The sequence below is a fragment of the Pteropus alecto genome, unplaced genomic scaffold, assembly GCF_000325575.1.
Source record: "Pteropus alecto unplaced genomic scaffold, ASM32557v1 scaffold171, whole genome shotgun sequence".
NCBI lineage: Eukaryota > Metazoa > Chordata > Mammalia > Chiroptera > Pteropodidae > Pteropus > Pteropus alecto.
Window position 1 is genome coordinate 5949048 of NW_006431925.1, and position 21465 is coordinate 5970512.

A 21465-nucleotide genomic window follows, 5' to 3' on the forward strand; every position below is an offset into this window, starting at 1 on the left:
CTCTGCCCGAGGTGGCAGCTGTGGAGTCCAGGGTCTGCTGGCTGTGACAGAGCAACAGTCAGGGTTGGTTCTTGGACACATCTAAAACACACCCTAAGATTCTCAGAAATTGTTGATAAAAGGAACTCTGAGTGGAAGTAAACTTTTAACATCAATAGTTTGAGGCTCAGAGGATTCTGCTCTTAATGTTAATATCACCATGTGCTAAAGCCTGACATTCAGTTTATATCATATTTGAGTGGTTTTAGACTTCTAACGCATCTTTAGTTTAAGCACCTGTTTAAGATTGAAGACAAAATATCTTTCAGAAGAGTAAATATTTTTCTTTTTGCTCTTTAGACTGCTGTTTTTCAAGAAGGATGTCTCAGTCCATTAGTGGGTTGTGAAATCAATTTAGTGAATTAAAGAGCTAAAACAATAAAAAAAAATTGCATGAAGTAGGATAAATGCTATATTGTGAAATTTGGTTTTAGTTATGCACATGTATTATTTATATACACTTGGTCACTGTGTAAAATTTATGTTTTTCTCTGAATCAAGGCCAGAATGGTTTGATTTTTACTGCTTTAGACCACTCTCAACTTTCCTCAATATCTTTGATACGTGCTTTAATTTGGGAACATATTGTGTAAGTAAATATAGCCTGGTGCTAATTTCTGCAACATCATTGTTCTTTGTACTTATATCAGATCAGAACTCACATAAAATGTCCATTAAATTGGCAACCCTAAAACACATATTCCAAACTCCAGGAAAATGAAGGTGATTTCTCTGTTGGTGGGTATGAGGATGTTAATTTTTTTCCCCCCAAACCGAGATTCGAGGCTGGAATCTCTTTTTTGGTTGCTGTGTCCCCCTTATGGAGCATCTTTTAAAGAGCTGGATACGAGCTGTCAAGTGTCTTGAGAACGTGGTTTCAGTATGGTGTTACTAGTGGAAAAGTTTTTCCTATTATTGGTACCTACATCATGTATAAATATTTGGTATTATACGCCAATAAAAATGGATGAAATAAAAAGAATGTTTAATGCTTGAAAGGCTAATTTTAGATATTTAGAAGACCCGAATATGTGAAAAATATCTATCTCAATTATTGAGTAATTATCCCTCCACCCCTCTACACATACATCCAGTGTTGGAAAGCAGACTAAGTATTAAATAACTACTTTTTGATTGTTGAATGATTAATATATTTTCATCATGATTTGGGGAGATGATCTAAAAGTCTCAGATTTAGCACATGTTTTATACTGCATATTAATACTCTTGGTTAAGACATGGGAAAGGGCTACTTGGAAAAATTAACTTTGGTAGTTTCCGAGGACATATTATTATGGAAGACCTTTGATTATGTATGAACCTTAGCCAGATGCACTAATGCATTTAGAGCTTGAGATGAGAGCATTAATTGTCAAGGTGGCCCAACAAGTCTACCAGATTATCTAGCTGTGTAATTTTTAAGTAGCATGGAAAATGAGGAGTATCATAGACTTCACAACTTGAAAGAAACCATGAAAACAAAGTTCAGAGAACAGTAATATGAAAGAACTTGAAAATGAGTCTAGTGAGAAAGGTCTTAAGAAACTGGCATTATTTTGATTAGAGAAGTTTTATTGGGATTTATTACTTAAAAATGGTTTTAAAATAATGTCAGCATAATCACTGATCAGCAATAGCCATCAGTTTATATGGTCTTGGGGGTTAGATGCTTCTTGGGGCAACCCACCGGAATTAGGATATGAGTTAACTCTTCCCTTTCCTAGAGAGTTTTATATCTTATAAGGTATAAGATAATAGTTCTGGTTTTCTTGAATGAGCTTAGAAGGGCTCATTGTTTTTCTTTTTTCTTTTTTAATTAAGAAGATCCAACTATATGTGTTTTAATTCATCACATGTAGGAACGTGAGGGTTTTGAAGTGAGGATGTAAATGAAATCTAGGGTTCTTTTGAGTAGGGGCATTAATAGCTACCTTGAACTAGAGAGAGAACTTGTTTTCTAATTTGTCTTCGTTATCTGCTGTTACCTTGCCCACTCTCCTCCCTTCAGAATTTTACATCTCAAAAGAGGGAAACATGATATAATTAAAGTTAAATGGTACTAAGGTGTGAATTACTAGTATCCTAACATGAAAGGAGATGGAACAAGAGGTAAACATCTTTAATGGGAAATCAATTGATTTCTAGGTATGGTATGTTTATGGAGACAGTGGTAGCCCTCCTCTTATCTGCACAGTAGAATCTCCTGGAAAGCTTTAAAAAAAAACATTTTCAGGCCATGTTCCAGACCAGCTACATCAGAATCAGGGCTTGGACCTAGGTAGGCATCAGCACTTTTAAAGACTCCTCAGGTGATTCCAGAGCACAGCTGGAGCTGACAACCCCTGGAAGGAGATGTTGAGCAGAGGGTTTTTGGACATATCTTGCATCATCAGTGCATTCTCCCTTTCCTCTGAAAAATCAGCCAGGGACTTATTTATTTAGGAGCAAAAACTCCTACATGACTCTTCTGAATAAGCGTCTTCAGTTTCTTAAGTAACCTCATAAAGTCAATAAAAACAATGGGAGGGAAGGGAAAAAGTCCATGCCAGGCACCGGCCCATACATTTTAAATGGACTATCTTATGCTATTCTCTTAATTATTTTTATATGCAAAAGAAAAACCAAATTCAAATAAAGTAAATGTTCCTCGCTTATTCTCACAACAACTTTTTGAACTACAGATTATTTTACAGAAAGGTCCAGACACAGGATTGTCCACCTACAGTTTTGCAGGTTATATGTGAATGGCACTTTTTGAGGTTGTACAAAGCATGACCTGCACCGCTTTCCGTGGCCGTCTTGAAGAAGCATGGTAGATACCTGAGCAAAGGTTGCGTGTTTTTTTTTTTTTAAATTACAATGTAGATTTTTATTTATTTATTTATAAATTAGAGTTGACATTCAATATTATTCTGTATTAGTTTTAGGTGTACTGCATAATGCTTAGGCATTTCTATAATTTACGAAGTGATCCCCCCAATTAGTCTAGCACCCATCTGACACTTTATATAGTTATCACAATATTATAGACTGCATTCCTTTTGCTGTACTTCACATCTCTGTGACTATTTTGTAACTACCAATTTGTATACCATGGGGTAAAGACAGTCTATTCAATAAATGATGCTGAGAAAACTGGACAGACATACATGCAAAAAAAATGAAAGTGGGTCACCTTCTTACACCATATACAAAATAAACTCAAAATCGATTAAGGTCTTAAACATAATACCCGAAACATAAAACTCCTAAAAGAAAACATAAGCAGAAAACTCTTGATATTGCTGCTAGTAATATTTTTTCTGATATATTTCCTCGGGCAAGGGAAACAAGAAGCAATAAACAAATGGGACTACATCAAACTAAAAGGTTTTTACAGCAAAACCAAAAGACTACCTACTGAAGGAGAGAAGGTACTCGCCAGTGATATATCTGATAGGGGTTCATGTCCAAAATTCATGAAGAACTCATTCAACTCAACACCAAAACAAACCAAACAATCCAATTGAAAAATGGGCAGAGGACCTAAAGAGGCATTTCTCCAAAGAGGACATACAGATGGCCAATAGACATATGAAAAGATCTCAACATCACTAATTATCACAGAAATGCAAATTAAAACAACAATCAGATATCACCTCACACTTGTCAGAATGGACATCATTCATTAATCAAAAAACAAGTGTTGGCGAGGATACAGAGATAAAGGAACCCTTATACACTCTTGGTGGGATTGCAACTTAGTGCAGCCAGTATGGAAAAGAGTATGGAGATTCTTCAAAAAATTAAAAATAGAACTACCTTATGACCCAGCAATTAATTCCATTTCTAGGTATTTATCTAAAGAAATCCAAAACACTAATTCGAAAAGATACATGCAACTCTATGTTTATTGTAGTGCTGTTAATGACAACCAACCAAGATATGGAAGCAACCTAAGTGCCTATTAGTAGACAATTGGATAATGAAGAAATGGTACATATGCATACAATGGAATATTACTCAGCTAAAAAAAAAAAGAATGAAATCTTACCATTCGTGGCAACATGAATGGACCTAGAGGGTATTATGCTAAGTAAAATAAAACAGACAGAGAAAGACAAACACCATATGATCTCACTTATATGTGGAATCTGAAGAACAAAATAAATGAACAAACAAAACAGAAACAGACTCATAGATACAATGAAAAAACTGATGATTGCCAGATGGGAGGGGTTTGGGGGGAGCTCGGTAAAAAAGGTGAAGGGGTTAAGAAGCAAAGTGTGCTTTGATTATGAAAGACAGAAGGGCCTCTTCCCCTGGAGCCAAGGAATGATGAGTGACATATATTATTGAGCTTACTGGAGACACAGTCTGAAGGACCATAAATACTTCAAATGCCTCAGAGAAGTCTGGGCTTGATCCAGTAGCCATAAAGACATCTGCAGACAAAGAAATACGTGGTAAAAACCTGTGTTAGGATAAGTTGCGAGTATGTGCACAAAGATCTGGAAAGGAGAGAGAGTGAGACAGTTATGAAGATGTTTAATAAATGGCATAGAGTAGCTGGTGGTAGAAGTGAGAAGAAAGAAAAAGTCCATCAGACCAGGTAGCTGATGCAATCCCAGAAATGCAGTAGGGGCAGTCAGAGGTGACTGGTTCTCTGTAGCTTAATTTGCCCTCATCAGGCTTAATTTGACCTCATCAGGTTCAAATCGAACTGATATGTCTATTGTCATTTGGTGCTAGGGCTGAGGGCTGTATTTTTTTGTGTAAATGTGAATAGAATAAAAAGAAACATAATAGAAATTGCTCCTGTATTTATTGTAGCGGTGTGGCTGTTATTAGTGGGCTTTTCATTGTAAGCTGCTTCGGTAGTTCTGTGATGTCTTAATGCATTAATTTTCCTCATTATTTGAATGAAGTGAATATGCCAACTACATCACTAAATGGAAAAGGTACATATGAAATGAAAATGGAAAGTGATCTGCTCTTCTCTGGAGGAAGAGGGAATGGGTATAAGTCTGCAGGAGAATTGATTCATGAGGGAAACTGAGGCAAATTTTGAAGAAAGTCCTATTTTCTTGCAGTTTTTCCTTTTTTCACAAATTTAATTTCTATGAAAAGACCCTATAAAGTAATTTAAAAAATACTCTTGAAAATGGCTGCAGTTCAAACTTTTGCTTCTGCAAAGGGAATTACTGTTATCACACTGGCCAAAGGAATCCATCTCTGTAATTGTGGGAGTCAGGCATTAGTGACAAGTCCTACAAATAACACCACATAGGAGACTACCTCCTTTATGTATGTCTACGCCCCCATTCTGGAAATAACTAGGAGTGAAATGTTGTTTTAAAAAATATTTTAACTGCAGTGTTTACCTCCCTTAGCTTCCAGCTGCCCTCCCAGATAAAGTCCAAAGGCCTGGGCATGGCCTATAATTTCCTTTACGATCTGGACTAGCCTGGCTTATTGTTCTTTCTGACATTTCCTTTCCTGCACCTTTAAATAGCAGGTCCTTTCAGAAATTCATGCCTTGGAACACAGTTTCTCTCTCCCTGGGAAATCACCTTGCTCCTTACTCTAAACCTCTCTCTGGGAAAATTGCTACACATCTTTAAATCACAGCTAAAATGTCACCTATCTGGTGAAACCATCTTGAAAGCTAATCTAGTCAATCCTTCCCATATGAGTTCTCCCCATATTTTCATATGGTGCTTACTGTAGCATGATGGTGGACACAGCATTCAATCTGAGTTATTACTATTCTAGCTGTTACGGGAGAGCTTGTATTTTTCTATTCCATAACTGTATATCTCTGATGATACATTTGTTTGACTTTAAAATCAGCACAGAAGAAAACGATCATCATAGAAAACATTTCTTCTGAATATTTTGTTGCTGGAGTATAAACCGATATATTTAGACCTGTGAATAATTAGCAGGTCTTCCTTAGAGAGAGTTAGTTCCCACACCTATGCTGAAAATCTGAGGGCAAGTGTATTTTTGTTTTGTTCGACCTTTAACAGGACATCTTAGGCACTTTGCACTTTAAGGATATGACTAGGGGGGAGTGGAATCTTCACCTCAAAACTCTGCAATTTCCAAAATAGTGCATTTAGAGGTAAATCATGTTGGTAATGAAAACTTGATGTCATTAAAGAATTGTTACTGCAAAGAGTCACTCAAAGACGATGAGGTATTTTAGCTTTGACTTTTTCTGTGCTATGTTTTATAGACAAATGTAAGATTTGTATAAGTGAATACAGATACCTCATTACCATGGCATAAAACTATTTATTAAACACCCATGCAGACTTAATGATTTTCTGTATTCTGTTTAAATGTGTTAACTCTAGGAGTTCTCCCTGAGCTGTATATATGTGTTGAATGCTGATCTTCTACATTGAGTAATGAGCTAGATAAATCAAATGAATCCAAACTACATGGATTAATACAGTAGCTGACATTATTTTGTATGTATATGATTACATGTGTTCCTTTTTTCTTTCTTTTCTGCTTCTTATGATCTTTATGTATCTCTTCTTCTCAATTAATTATAAGCCTGAGGTGTCTATATTTTTTAAAAGTTTCTTTTTAAATATTCATAATTTAAGTTGTAGATATGTAAAAATATATCATGGTAAATTTTCTTCTCAGAGCTGGTGGACATCTGTTTTGTGATTGTTGTTTGTCTTAGGTTTTAAAAATTGTCGGGCTTAGCTGTTTCTATAGATCTATAAGCAATTACATTTTTTGTCTGCCACAGGATTATAAATAAGAATAAATATTTCATAACTGTTTAATGTGGTAATCCTAAAATTCCGTACATCTTTTAAAATGCAATTCCATAAATGTGTTGCATGTTTCCAGAACAAATTTATTGAATTATAAAGCGCAGGCTTTATAAAGACTATGCGTTTATTTAATAGAATTTTATGGTCTCTGCTTTTATTTTAAAAAGCAAATGTGGTATGTTGTATTTCTTATCAAACTTAGGTTCTTTTGTTTTATTAGTCTTTTACTGATTTTTCTCAGATTTATTAGCCAAAGATAGTAAACAAAAACCTTATGCCAAACTGAAGTTATTTAAGAAGATGACTATATTCCCCTTATATCATGACCCTGGCTAACATTGCAGCACAAATTCTAGACTCACAACTACTCTCATCCACACCACTGACCTAAGCCTAAGCACACAACTCTGCCATAAAGCTTTCCTGGATCCTCTTATCCCACGCTGCTCAGATAGCACCTACTCTCCTGATCCATAATTTAGCATCAGTGTTTGCAATCTTGCATTCTTATTTGCTTTTTCATATGTTGTTTTCTGATTTCCTCGAGGAAGTCTAAAAGCTTTTAAAGGGAAAGTTTTCCCACTTCTTTTGTATAAAACTGCCTTTCTGGCCAACTGATTGACTGAATTTTCATGTTACCATTTTTTAACTTTCCCTTCAGCTCTAAGTGGCGTTAGCATGCCAGGGAGACCATAATTTCCCAAAGTTATTTCAGTGAAATAACAGAGTGTATTTGTAAGCATTTTTAAATTAATATAATTGTTCACAGAAGTTTTGGTGTTAGGGCTTGGCCGAACAAATGGAATTTCGCTGGAATTAAACTTGACATTTTTCATAATAAGAATGAGATGATGAGTAACCTTAATTAAGTTCCTTCAAAGACAACAGACACTAGTTACTATAACTCGAAGTTTGGGCCAAATTAAATCTCTGAATTCCTACGCAAGTCTTTAAATCACTTCAATTCTTCTAAATCTCTGGTGTAACACATATTTATGTTTGAGAGGAAGTGGAATTATGAATCTAACTCCATTTTGGACTATTTGGCAGTTTAGTATTTGTTTACATCCATTCTCCGCCGGAGCGAGAGCTGGTATGGAAATGCAGTTGCTCATGACGTGTCTCTCTAACAGCTTCTACAGTGGGAGTCTTGGCTTGGAAGGTTAAAACGGGTACACCAGTGTATTTAAATGAGTCACAAATCTGTCCATGCACTCTGCTTTTTCTGTAATAAAGAAAAGTGGAAAGAACTGGAATTGAAATGCACTGACATTTTGATTAATGATACCCAGGACCAAAGGTCCTCTTGCAGGGAAGGAAAAAAGGTATATAAATCAGGTGAAGCTGAGTGGTTTTTGTTTGTAGTTGGATAACGACAATACCTCAGTGGCAACTTCTCTTTGTTCTTAGCTGCTTGGAATAGAACCAAAACCCGGTGTCCAAGTTCTGGCACTAACCTTATGATGTGGCAATGCCTCCTTTTTCTTGTTCTTAGCTTCCTCGTTTTTAAAATGAGGGAACTACAGGGCTCCTCCTAGCCCTAATGTTTTGCAAAGAAAACCAGGCACACACCCTAAGCAAATTGTAATTTCTGGCAAGACTATGGCTTTGATCCCCAATCTGTTCTTTCTGCATCTGTATAAAGACTCTTCCTTTCTCTTAAAGTTCTTCCAGTCTTTTACTCTGCTAGTAATAATACTAACCGGCTAACTAGCATTTATGCTTTGCTGTCTTCAAAGAGATTTCCATGCATTATCTCAGTTAATTCTTACTATAATAATTAGATGTCTGTTGAGGAACTTGAGGCACAGAGAGGTTAATTGACTTGTCTGTGGTCACACAGCTAGAAAGTAGTAGAGCTAGGAATAAAAACTAGGTTTTTCTAATCCTAAAGTCTGTGCTCACCTTTTTTAGATTAGTAATTTCTTTGAGAATATAATGAAAACTATAAACCATCTTCTCAAGATATTGCACACACATTCCCATACTATTTTGAATACTGTTTCAAGAGACCCTTTGAAACCCATTCACAGGGACTCCAAGTTAACCCTTACAGAATACTATTATATCATACTGCTTTTTCAGTTTACTTTTTCCCGATTTCAAAATGGGAATATTCTGAGAAAGAGCTATACTGAAAATGCATACTTGATTCCACAGTTTTATGTTTAGTAAAAATAATCATCTGGATTCTTGCTTGCATTAGGTTTCTTCACAAACGTTAACGTCAAAGGCTTTGGGGGAGTCGCCCAGTCCCAGGTAGATGGTGGCATTGCAGGAGAGATCTTCATCTTAAAAAATGAACTTCCCAGTCTGCCTGCATTTCCTCTATCTTCCACGTCTTCTATAATTACAGATAAAGCATTAAAAATAAATGTTGCTGGTATAAATATGTATGAGCTTATATTCACATCAAGAATAAATACCAGAGGCTTTCTTAGAAAAGTTTGTTTTTGGTGGAGAAGAGGGCTTTGGGCCCGTAAAAGGTAGATGGGAGAAAAAGGTTTCAGAAAGAGGCCCTGCCAATAAACTTCGAGTTTTTATCTCAAGTCATAAGGTTCGATTACTAATCTAATTCAAGCAGAAGAAACTAGATTCTAAGCACATGGGTTTTAATTGCTAAAACAGTTGAAGATATTCTTAAAACTGGGTTGAGGCTGTCTCCTAGAGTTTATAGGGCATGTTGGGATGTCCCAGTCTCTTTTCTTGATGGTGCCTCATTTAGTTCTAGGTGCTGCAGAGATTTCAGAAGCACACTGGGAGTAATGAAAGATCGATGGCTCATTAGTATCGACCAGTTTATAATGCTGTAATGGGGTTTCCTCAAATCAGTGACAATCAGTCATCATCCCTGTCCTCATGCTTCCCTTCTTTTCTGCTGGCCCAGTGCCAGGAGTAAGGCAAAGTGGAAAGACCCCAAGATTTGGAGATGGTAGGCCCAGTTCCGATACTGCCTCTGCTACTCAGTAGATGTTAAGACAACAAGCAATTCAGTAATTTCTACAAGCCTTAATCTCCTTAGCTGTAAATATTTACACCTAAAGGCTATTGTAAAAATCAAGTCAGATCATTTTTTAGAAGAACTTGGAAATCTCTCAAGTGCCACATAAATGTTGGTAGTTCTGCTTATGATTATTTCTCAGTCCACATAACCATTTGCTACTTTTGTGACTATGGCAGAGTGAGCTGGCAAGTGTGTATATGTATAGGTGTTAGATTCGTGTCCACTGTATATACTGACAGTCATAATATACTCTTCTATGATTTGCTTTTGGCTATTAAAACACAATAAAATATAGCTTTAATTAATGAAACCTGCAAGGGGCAGGACGTATTTCATTTCACATTTTTGGTTAAAAGAATGAAATAAGTGCTCGCTTTGGCAGCACATATACTAAAATTAGAATGGTACAGAGATTAGCATGGCCCCTGCGCAAGAACAAAATAAAAACATTTTGATTTTATATCATACAAAAAAATTTCTACTATGTATTAGTATACTTTATCCCCACATTTCAAGTGCATAATACTAAACATACCTGAATCTTTTCCAGGATTAAAGATATCGCAGCTGCTGAGGTTACCACTTAGAATATCATCTTAACAAAATAATGTAGATTTAGATATAGTAAGAGAGCTATGTTCAAGCTTCCTCCTTCCTTCGATATTCTTTTTTTTTTTTTTGAGATTTGTTTTTTTTCTCCTAAAAAGTAGAATAAGGGAAGGATCCAATTATTTGAGGACCTTGGTTAATTACAGTTTTTACTGTTAAGAATGCTCTAATTTGGGCCAATTCTGTCTTTAAGAAGGCTTCTTTAAATCCTAAATATAGAGAAAAGCCTTCTATATAAATACATTTATTATATCTTGTTTAAAATAGCAAAATATTAAGAAAAACATAAGTGGGGAAGTGGTCCATTATTATATTTTATCTATCTGGTAATCTAGTGGTGGAAAAATTAATTGACAATATATTCTAAAGAAAATATTGCTTTAGATTTGCAAATAGATTGGAGTTTGGAAATACTTGTGAACAAACATCCCTCCTGCTTTGTGCCCGTCTAAAGGTCAAATGAGCCTTTAACTAGTTTGTATGATTTCCTAAGACTAAATTTTATACTGGCTAGATATGAGAAAATAAGATATTTTGTTGCTTCAGTACATTTTAATACAAACAGAACTCGTAAGTAGAAAACATGAGCTTTCTAATCACTACAAATCCATTCAATGAGTTGAATAATTTATCATCCTTTCAAAAACTCTGGCCCTGCTTGCAATGCTCTAGCTTCTATTTTCTGCTTCTTTCCATTTATCACTCCTTTCTGGTCGATTCTGCAGAGCTAGCACAAAGGATACAGCTTTCTTGGCACAAAACTATTTATTTGCTAGTATGTGAACCAGTATTTAGGAAACTTGCCACATTAGCACAGTCATGCTCAGGTAAGGAAACCATGCATATAAAACACACTGGGGTCTCATACTGCAGGCACAGCAGGCAGCTCTTTAGCTAAATTTATTGTTGATGTTCATTCCTGGATCTTCTGGTTGTCTCCTAAGCACAGGATGGTTGATCTTTTGTTGTTGTTGATGATGTTTAATCAAAGCATTTTAAGTTTTTTCTAATTATAGAGTAGCACATAGTCATAAAACAAATATTGGACAAATATCGTGCTGTCCAATATTGTAGCCACTGGCCATACATAGATATTTAAATTTAAATTTAAATTAAATAAAACTAAAAAAGTCAGTTCCTTAATCTCACTAGTTACATTTTAAGTGTAGTTAGTGGCAACTTTATTCGACAGCCCAGAACATTTCCATAATTGCAGAAGTTCTGTCGGACAGTGATGATTGTTGTTTAACCTATACGTCCTCTACCTCTTTTCTTGTGGCCATATTTTCATTTAATTAACTATAGCTCTGTGTTACCATTTCTAATGCTGCATAGTAATTCACTGCCTGAATGTGCCTTAATTTTTTTGCCTAGTCTGCTAATGATGTACATATAGGTTGTTTCTGTTTTCCCCTATTATAAAAAGCGTGGTGATTATCTTCAAGTATATATCTTTTTATATTTGTCTAAAATATTTAATATTAGAATTGCTTGATCTAAGGCTATGCATATCTTATATTTTGGTGCATATTTCAGAACTGCCCTCCAGAGACTATCAATAAATATTCCCTTGGTTGATTGTGAGAGGGCATTCACATCTACCCAGGCAAGTCACCGAACCTCTTTAAGTCCCATTTTATTTTTCCATTCAAAATAGGAATAATAATACCATTTACTTTACTAGGTAGTTCCTAGAAATGAAGTAATATTTGTAAATACTTGAAACAAATAAAAGGAAGGTTGCTACTGTTTTAATGTATATTCACATGATAATGAGGGTTAATTATAAGAATGGAAGTCAGGGACCTTTAATCCTCTATGATCTAATTTAACACCCAAAATAAGGATTAATGGTGCCATGTGGTAGTGGTGGAGAACATGACTTTGAGACTTCATCATGGGAAAGGGACCCCTGACTTTAGAAATATCATTTATTGATGTAAGCATAAATACACCAATATAAAGAGAATTTTTTAAATACAGGACATTTAGAGAGGTGGAATAATTTTTGTTTTAAAATTAGAATGGGGTAAAACCTGAGAGATCATCCAACCCCATTCCTGATTCTATGAATGAGAAAGCAGAGGCCCATAGAAGTTAAATGAGTTCTCAGATTCACACAGCTAACAAGGGGCAGAATCTAGTTTAGACTCTAGTCTTCTGATCCTCCATCCAGCATCCTTTCCTTTACATCCCACGACTCTAAATGACACAGTCAGGATTTGGCAGGATTTGTACTACCCCTCAGATGAAGTTTGAACCAGTACTATAGTTCAGTTTGATAACTGGTGTTTATCTAGAAGTTTATTTTGAAATAAATTCTTGTATAGGCTAACTGGGCTATTTGAAACGTAGGCTTCCAAATGCTTATTAGCCATTTGAAATTTCTTTAGTGATAATGGAATTTTTAAAACTGACTCTTTAAGCCAAATTACAAATCAAATATGTTTCTCATGAATGGCTTCCAAGTTAGACATCATTCCTTAGCAATGAATTGTTTAGTGAAACTTTGAGTCTCTGTCTTCAGCTCATCTCTGAAACTTGAGCTTACTACCCTAATTTACTTTATGAATTTACTTAAGAAATCATAAGTATGGACAGCTTCACGATATCCAGATTTAGATCAGCCTGCAAAACCACGATGGCTGCGTCCACCCATACTGCCTGAACATGCCTTCCAGGTCCTTTCCCCGTGTATCTGCGCTCAGTTGCCCCCCTCAAGATGTTTTTTTTTTTAATGGAATTTTTTAAAATAAATGTTTAATAGCATCTAGTAATAAATAATTTAGAGAAATTAAGGTTGATGGTCCCCCCTCCCATTTGTATCTGAGTCCTCTAAGAAACTGAGAGCTCATAAATTATGAAAGGGCAGACCCTCCTCCAGCAAGTCGTGTGCTGAATTGTAATGCAGTGAGATTGCTTGTCCTTCTGCAGGAACTCAAGCCCCGTGAGGCTTCCAGGCAGAGCACAACTTTTCCTGTAGCCAAGACTGATTCCTATATGACAGGGCTTTCCAACATGGCAACACTCTATCTTGTACTTGCTGATATGAAGCAGTAGAGAATGAGGTGTCACGATGTAAGGACCAAAGGTTTGTTGGAGCAGATGAATATGGAGATGAATTACAGTGAAAACTTGATTTTTACATGAGATGAAAAGATGTGGATAATATACATTTTTAGGTGCTTGAAGAACTGTTTTTTATTTCACAGTTTCTTTCGCTATATAGTTAAAAATACATGTAATTACAGGTTTGGAATGGATAACTTTATTTCCCCCAACATAAATGCTTCCTTATGTTGACTCATTTTCTTACTTTTATTCATTTAAAAATGTGTTTGTGTGTTTTTCTTGAATATATAACAATTTAGTAGTGTGTTTTTCTGGAACGTGCAGCAATTGAATGACGTGGATATGAGAATTATCCCTTGGAATAATGTTTCAGTCTATTTGCCAAGTTGTCATCAAGCATGGTTTACTCAAAATCCCAAGAACTTCTTCCTTAAAAATAAATTTGCTTGCCTTTTTCTTTTTATTGAAGCAAAATTGGTTTACTCTAAAATTTTGCTTTGTGATGTTGATGCTGGGGGGAGAAATGGTGAGCTTTATAGTCCCTGTCCTCTTCAGAGTGACTCTGATCTGCTTTCATCAGTGCTGTCTTATTTTTTAATTATGTAACATTTGTAGCCTGCCCCAAACCTACTTTGGAAGTACATGAAGTATAAATCCCACGTAAGTGACTGACTGTACATCTGCCTAGATAAAATGGGTTGATCGGGGAAAGTGATTGCTCAAAGCAGAACATGCTGAAATGGCCACTTCGATGAGAGTAAAGGTTAGAAGAAGGGATTTTGTTGTTACTTCTACTTCATCATTTTTTTAAGGGCTAAAGTTCTTTTTCATTGTTGTCGTTTGGTTGGTTTTTGTTTCTTCTTTTTTAGTGATAAAGGAGCACGTATAGAAAAAGGCAGCTATACATACATTTCAAAAATGTAAAAATGGTTAAGGGTTAACATTTCTTTCAAGATGTGATAAACGAATGAGAATTGTAATAGTGCTAAAGCCAATAGGATCCATGGAAATTGGTCTTGATATTATCATAATACCTTATGTGAAAAGCAACATTATATGAAATGCAACATTCCCCATGGATTAATTTTAATGTTGAGCAGTCTTTGAATATAATACAGTGCCATTAGCAAGTCTTTCAAAATGAAGAAAAAAAATAGAAATACTGTCTTTACTGCACAGAAATGTATTTCAATTTTCACTTTAAAAAGAACTAACTAGAGATCGAAATTCTGTTTATAAAAACCAAAACCCAAAATACAGAGTAAAAAACTATAATACTTAGTAAACAAATCACCAAATCTGTTTTCAGAAGTAAACATGCAAAACTTTTGTGTTTCATTATCAAATAACAAAAATATGTAGCTTATAGCAAGCCTTATAAAATGAATCATGCTCTCAAACTACAAAAACATTTTTGATGGATGTAGGATCTCAAGTAAACAAGCTTATATTATGGTTTAATGATGGTTTGTCAAATGGCTGGGTCAAAATATCTGTTTCAAAATAGATACCTTAAATTATCACTTATCTGTGGGTGGCAGACAGGGTTGGTCATGACCAGAGTCAGAGAATTGGATCCTTTCCATGCCCCTCAAATATAACTCTTAGTAGACTTGCTATTTCTTTAGTGCTAATGATTATGTGCATTTTAGTCAAAGAACGATATTATCTTACCCAAGAGGAGGGAAAAAACACATATTAGGAGATAGAATTTAACCTGAAAAAAATCAATATTCTTCAACCTGTGATATCCAAATAAATGATAGTCTTCAAACTACTTTGAAAACTTCAAAAAGCCTAATGGAATTATGTATTTATCCATGATATAGTTTCACAGATTTTTTTTTTTTTTTTTGCCTTCCCTCTGAAATTCTATCAAGCCCACAGGGTAACAAATAACTCTTATCTAGTATTTGTCATGGAGCTCTGAGAAGCAGTCATATTTGTCAGTGAATAAATGGAAAAATGGAAACATAATAATTTTCAAATAAATTTAGCTTGTACAACAGGTACAGTCTTCTAAAACATAGGGTTATGGGAAGAAAGGATAGGATATAGTAAGAGAGTTAACAAAAGAGTTTTCTTGGTGAAGACAAGGTTGAGGACCACTGAATCAATTTGCTGAGTAGGGCTGGAGGAAATTCAATATAGAAAAGGTCTGTTTTTATTAAATGGGGAGAGGAAGGGCCTGGACCCCACCCCCAACCCCCGCCGTGGGGATGGGCATTTTTAGCAATATCAGGTGAGATCATCAGGATTCTGAACCCTATTTTATCTGTCACAGTTTGGCTCTCAAATGTCCATGGAGTGGAGGCAGCTCAAACATAGAAACTTGCCTTGGCTCATTGAGAGTTCTCTCACTCAGCAAATATGGCAAGAGTGCCTCTTCCCTCTCATTCTCAGCACTGGGCTGGGACAGGCAGAATTCTGAAATCCCAAGCTTCTTGTTCATCTAGGATCAACTTCAGACGTCAACACAATGCAAGATGAGAGAGCGAAGCCAAACAGAAAGATGTTTGTGTTATGAGCACACTGGGAATGCTTCCCTGTGCGCTGCTGGGGCTGACGTCCTGATAAAGTTTAGGCGCCTGGTGACGCTACACAGACAGGGTCTGGTCTCTGGACCACATGCTTCTCGTCTGTGTCATAAATGTGAAATTTCTGAATTGTTCCTGTTGGCATTTTCATCTCTGTTCACAGGCCATAAAGCTTAAGTATGTAATTGGGACCCAAGTTATGCCAAAATAGAAAATTTAAACATTTCTCTTCTGTTCACTTGCCTGAAACCTCCTTCCCCCAAGTTTGCAAGGCTGACCTGGTCATCGTTTTAGCAGCTCACAATTATTTACTCTGCTCACAATTACTCCATCAGTTTTGCTACAAATGTTTCCCAGTGATCAAAAGCACATCTTATTCTGTCTGCTCACTTGATAGCAAGTTAGTATGAATGAAAAACTTTGGTAAATTCACAAACATAAATAAAAGAAAGTTAACTTATTCAAGATGGCAATTCTTTTACATTCCTAAAGCTGAATTAGCTGTCAAAAATATACCAAATTTGCTTTTATTTTCTAAAAAGAACCCAAAGCAGAGAAAAATCTACTTAGAAAAGACAGTTCTTCAAGTTAGGCTAATGAATCTTTATTCTGGTTATATACATCTTTATATATAATCTGATAATTAGGAGTTTAGAGTTATAATATTGCCCTAATGTTAACTTGAAACTTTAAATTTTAGGTATAACAGTTTCTTCTTCAGTAAAGTAAGAATAAATACTGATTTCATGTAATTCATAGACTGTAATAATGTTACCCACTTTCCACAGGTGATGGAGGCCGTATAATTATATGAGTTGTTGGTGCTATACTAGTTGTGTTATTTCTTAGGACATTTTCCTATATTATATGTAATTGAAAATGCCCTTAAAAGTATTATTAATAGCCAAAAAAATAATAAAGTGAGCAACAGAAAAGGTCGATTATCATACAAAATCATTATTTAAAAAAAAAGAAAGAAAAAGGAGCAGAATAACAGCTTTACAGACAATGAAAGCATGCCCCCAAAAAGAAAACTAAAATAGTGGAATAGAACCAATATTAACATCTCTACTTTATGAAAGCTATCTTGAAATAAATTTTAAAATGTTTCAAAATCATGTATTGCAAAGGAACTACACATATGAGGCAAAAAAAATCTACCCAGAAAATTAAAAACAATTGGACAAAAAAAAAAAAAATACTAGCGTCATCCAGGCTAAAAAACCGAGTCATTAACAAGAGAAAGAATATGAGCTTGTCACTAGCTTTTTGTCTGCTGATTTGTAAAATTTTTTTTTGCCAGAAGACAATGGAGTAACATTGTCTAATGGAAACTTGGGGAAAGAAAATGGGAGCTAAAAATTTAGCCAAATAGTACTTCAAGTACAAAAACCACAGATAAACTTGCAAGAAGAAATCAGGATATGTTGTTTCCTAAGCCATTATTAAGGCATCTACTGGAGAATATGTGTAAAGTAGTCAGAATGGCTGGAGTCCACGTAAGGACTGCTGACAGTGATTTTCATTGGCTGATAAAAACCACAAAAAGAAAAACAACCATATGCAACTCTTGATAAAAGTGTACTGTTCATAAATTAGTCTTGCCAAAAAAAAAAAGAAAAGAAAAAAGAAACCCAAATATGATCATGCCTTTGGATCTGACTACCAATATCCAGGAAACCAAGGGGCGAGGGGAATGTGTTAAGTAATACTATGGGAGTACAGTCAGCAAAACCCAGACTGGGTGAAACGTGAACATCACAGGACTATCTTACTTCTTCAACAAAATTTCCAAGAGAAAAAAGGAAAAGGAGAGAGAAAAACTATAGATTAACAGAGATATAAGAGCCATATTAACTAATCAATGTGTGACCTAGTTTGGATCCTGATTCAAAATATAAGCTATACAAATAATATGTAAATAACAATTGAGAAAATGACATTGATCGCATATTTGATAATACGAAGGAATTAATTTTTGTAGGTGTATAATAATGGTATTGTGGTTGTGTTTGAAAAAAGTGTCCTTGTTTTTTAGCAATACAAATGGAAATATTATTTAAATGAAATGACGGGATGTTTAGGATTTACTTCAAAATAATTCGAGGTTGGTGGGAGTGAGTGGGAACATAAATGAAGCAAGATTGGCCAAGTGTTGTTAATTGTTACTGCTGGGTACATGGAGGTTCATTATCCTGTTCTCTCTGCTTTTGTATGTTTGAAAACTTACAGAGATAAAATATAAATAAAATAAAAAAAAAGATAAAAAATAGAATGACTGACATTTATATAATATTTTTCACAAACCTGAAGCAAAAGCATTATTCTCCAGGACAAGAAAAGGGAGTCTTAGAGAGGTGAGATTTGCCCCAGGACACATAACTAGAGTATGTCAGAATCAGGACACCAGTCTTGATCCACAGGTGAGTTTGAAAAACTGAACCAGCAAAGGGAGCGCTCATGAAGCAGGAACCCAAACAATAGCATTCAGAACCTAGGAAGACTTGTAATTCGCCCATTAAAACCTAAGTATGAGAGGAACCCTGGCACCTTGAACAAAATAGGTACTCTATTAATATTTACAAATGGTGGCAATGAAGAGGAAATGAAATGACATACTCAGATCTTGTTTCATGACAAAAATATTCCTTACTCTATGCCTTTTGAGATGTTGCAGTCCATTTTCATCCCTGTATGCCTTGCTTTCTCTGTGCAGGAAATGAATATATCATCGGCTTATGAGATACCTTACCCTTCCATGGAGTGAAGATCAGCCATCCTCATCAGTGTAGCACAGAAACACTAGACTGGGAGTTTCTTGACAGCAAAACTTTGTTGACTCAAGTTACATGTCTGTACTTAGGCACCTGTAATTATAGGATGTTGCAGGATGCCATGTCTCTTGCTTAGATCAAAGGTTAACAAGGGTCTCTGCTAGGTCACACACCCATGCTACCATGACTTAAGGCAGACTGCACAACAGGACTTTGGTTTATGGTGTATTTTTTTGTCCTCCCACCTCCCATCTTTGTCTCTCCTTTCTCTCTCCCAGGTACTCCAAACCTTTATGATTTCCCCCGATCAGAACCCTCCCATCACCACAATAATCTCTAAAGACTCGCCAATCCCCAAGTGTTCTGTGTTCTGTGTTCAGATTGGATTCCCTTCCTTTGCTCTAACAATCCTAGACCACCTTCATCAATGTTGTTATTTCTAGGGTACTGATTGGAGATAGTTTATTTATTTAAAGTGATTCTTAATAACATATGAATAATAGGCAGGCTTAGTTCAAATTAATCTCTGCTTAGCGGAATATGTAAAAAAGATTGTCCTAAATTCTATAGTGACACTATTGGAAGAGGTATTAATTAGGCATTCCACTAGAAAATTTGCAAAGTTTTCCTCTGCTTTGTCATTCCTCCCAGACTCGTGGGGTTTGCTCATAGGGAAGTGCTTTGCTGTCCTGCCACAAGACCTTTTACCAGGAAATAGTTTCTACGCATTATCTGGTAAAGTTCATCAACTTGCTTTGAAGTAGGCCTAGAAAACTAATCCAGGAAATCAATAAGGGTTTTGTGTTGCTCTTGAAAATCTCCAAAGGAAGAGATTTTCACAACCTCCTTTGTATGCCAATGTGGCACAAACCTTGTGACTATTTATATTATCCCTTGTAATTCAAGAAGAATTTTAAAATGCAGCTTCATACAAATATTCATGCATGTGAAAAAAAAAAACTTATTGGGTTATATGATATAAAATTGTTAGTAGATTCTTTAGTGTTTCTTAGAAGCAGAAAACCTCTAAGAAATGTCCAGTAATCTGTAAACTCGAGATCAGTTTTGATATTCATTGGTAAGACAGTAGGCAAGATTTAGTGATCAATTGGATCATTAAGAATCCAATCTGGCAAGGGAAGGCATTGGCTGTACATTTACTGTTTACTTGGTTTGGAGCACCACCTAGTGTTGATAGGGAAACAAGCTCTCTATAGCTTTCCTAGCTTTCCATAACCTTGCTACTTAAGAGAAACAGGTAATTACTTAAAAGCATACTCTTGGCCTGTCAGCCAAACAAATGCTGCTCAAAGATGTTTCTAAGTTATGAAATACAGATTGCCTTGTATGTTTCTTCAGTGAAAAATCATGCCTTCAGTTACCTTAATAATCAGAATGGACATATTTATTGACATGCACATATGACATTTTTTATCGCTTTTAAGCCTAAGGTCTACCTTTTTTCTCCTAACAAAACAATTTGTAGCTGTTGGGGAATTACAGATGTCTTTTTTAACTTTAGTTGCTCTTTCAACAAACAAATCTTCAAATGATGAAACATCAATCCCTCCGAATATATTGATATCATGTTAAATCTGGAGTTCCCCACTTCGTGCCACTCGCAATAGAGAATCTTCACTGCAAAGCATCAGCTGGGGTATTGACATTTAGAATTTTGCTACCCATAGTATGGTCCACAGACCAGAAGCTTAGGCAACACCTGGGAATCTCTGAGGCATGCAGGATCTCTTCCTTGTCCCAGATTTACTAGATCAGAGCCTTAACTTTAAGGAGATCCCCAGGTGACTCATGCCCATGAAAATTTGAGAAGCACTGTTTTAGAGACATTCCTCCCTTCCCTGTCAAAGACTGAACGTCAATCAAACCAAGACTAAGGACTTTCATTATAATTCTAGATTTACAATATTTTCTTCTTGGAAAAAGTTATGTGATTTCCTTGTCTGACCCGTGACTTATTTCATATAAATTGTATCACTGCTGTTGCTGGGACTCACATCAGCAAGCAAATGAAGAAGGCACAGTCCTTTACTATTGGATCTGTCAGTTTCATCTCTCTGGAAACATAATCAGGGAGCCATTTAAAGCAGCTGAGAAGAAAATTGCCTGCTCTGAAATTTTAAGACATGCAAACGCTAACAAAATATTTAAGTTTGCTGTGATAGATCAGTTTGAACAGACAGTAGGAGGTGAGACTTAACTAATTCTTGAGAATTGAGGTAGAAAGGAACACTTAGAGATTATATTATTATTAAAGTTGGAAATTTTAAAGCTTGATTTTTTTTAAGCTTTAATTTTATCTTATCAATCTCCTATTTATACATCTAGTAAGTTTAGTATAAAAATAAGAGCAGTCACTGCCCTGTTTTTTTGGTTAATTTTCAATTAGCTCATAAGTTTCAGCAAACTAATATCATTTACAAAGTTCCGTAGTTAAATTTCCTAAAACATTTTAACCTATCTAATGATCTCAAACACCTTAGATAAATAATAGGATAGACTTAGAAGACGATCTTTCTATGCACTTAGATGAATTAGAAAATGTAATTAACCAAACATAAATATGATAAACTAGATACTTTTTGTTAAAAATTAATCAAATTATTTTATTAAAATCATAGCTGATATTTATT

General features: G+C 35.4%; 1 protein-coding gene and 1 pseudogene across 1 annotated transcript in view; both read left to right on the top strand.

The window, feature by feature from the left end:
- Nucleotides 1-21465, top strand: part of AKAP6 (A-kinase anchoring protein 6) — a 420713-nt gene that overhangs the window by 106968 nt on the left and 292280 nt on the right. The window lies entirely within an intron of this gene.
- LOC112475555 lies at nucleotides 10189-10285 on the top strand (annotated as a pseudogene).